The 1,515-nt window shown below is 41.5% G+C and overlaps 1 non-coding gene across 1 annotated transcript; it reads left to right on the top strand.

The window, feature by feature from the left end:
- Positions 1-630: 630 nt before the first annotated feature.
- Positions 631-712, top strand: trnas-gcu (transfer RNA serine (anticodon GCU)). Its single transcript has one exon. It is a non-coding gene; the product is annotated as a tRNA-Ser (tRNA).
- Positions 713-1,515: the final 803 nt, after the last annotated feature.

Below are 1,515 nucleotides of genomic sequence, written 5' to 3'. Positions count from 1 at the left end.
CTTTCTTTTCTTCCTTCTTCTCTTCTTTCCATCAGTTTCTCTTTTCTGTCCCAGATCAATACAATGATGAGAATCCCAATTTAATCTACTGTTTCTGGTGTTTTATCCATTCCAATCAAAATTTCAACATTCCAATCAAATCTATTTGTTATTCCACAGTGTCTCTCCATGTGTTTTATTCTGTTGTATTCTCTCACAGTCTGTTTGATGATCAATGTCAAATCTCACTCTCTGTTCTGGTGAAGATCAGAAGCAGTGATATCTGTTTACACCACCCGACAAGTTGGTCTGAGGCTGTGTCTCTCTGATCATGTGGAGTTAAAGCAATTCTTCCAGTCAGTTAGTTCAGTTGTCATTTCATGAGAAATTCGGTCATCATGACTTCGTCAGTGACCTCATGGTTCCGGTGTCTGAGTGATGTTAATCATGATGTGATGAAATGATTGTATGTTCCAGTCTTTCCGTGGTGGGTTTTCACACTGAGTAGAAATGTGTTGGACATGGTCTGAAAATGTTTCACACCGCTCCATTCCCAACTTCATTTACTTGCAGAAGATATATTTCCATCAAAACACAGCTCGCTGCACAGCGAGAAGCTGTGCTGAAGGTGACAGCCATGCTTATGCAACTGACAAGGTGGCCGAGAGGTTAAAGCGATGGACTGCTAATCCATTGTGCTCTGCATGCGTGGGTTCGAATCCCATCCTTGTCGCTTGTTTATGAACTATTTATGTTGGGGGAGTTTATGTGTAAAGTCAGCCTCAAAACCCGTTTTTGTCTGTGTCCAGATCGTGATTCCAGAATTGGTTATACTTTAATAAAATTGAGACAGACATTTGGAATTCTTCACCCAAACTGCACTGCAATGAAGATCAAATAGGGATCACGAAACGGAGCAGGATTTTTCTTCCCCTCCTTCCTTCCATCTTTACTTTCTCTGGCTTTGCACCAAGTGAAAGACAAATGGGAAAAGCAAATGGCAAGGGAGCAGATGCAGATAATTATCCTTTGGCAAGAAATTTATTTTCAAATCTTCTTGATAGATTAATTGAGTGAGCAATGCTTTGGCAGATGGAGTTTAAAATGAGGGGTCATCGACTACCTACGATAGATCAGAGCGTTTTTTTGGAAGAGGTGAGATGTTAGAAACGGTTGAGGAGCAGAGACCCGAATACTGAATTAATAAAAGCTCGTGGACTGGTCGAAAATAATGTGAAAAGTGAACAGAATATGAAGATTGGAACTCATGTTGCAGTGATATAAAGCTCTGTGATCCTGAAGTAAATGTCCAAGCCCAGATTGTGGGGAATCTGTGGAGAGTGATTTGGTTTTTATTCATTCTTGGGTGTGAGTATCGCTGATAAGGCGAGCATTTATTCCCCATTCCTATTGCCGTTGAGAAGGTGGTGGAGAGCTGCCTTCTTGAACTGATGCAGTCCATATGGTGCAGGAACACCCACAGTGCTATTGGGGAGGGAGTTCCAGGATTGTGACCCAACAACAGTGAAGAAATGG

This window comes from Heterodontus francisci, unplaced genomic scaffold (assembly GCF_036365525.1).
Source record: "Heterodontus francisci isolate sHetFra1 unplaced genomic scaffold, sHetFra1.hap1 HAP1_SCAFFOLD_43, whole genome shotgun sequence".
Lineage (NCBI taxonomy): Eukaryota > Metazoa > Chordata > Chondrichthyes > Heterodontiformes > Heterodontidae > Heterodontus > Heterodontus francisci.
Note: the sequence above shows the minus strand (reverse complement) of the source record. Positions and strands in the feature narration are given on the sequence as shown.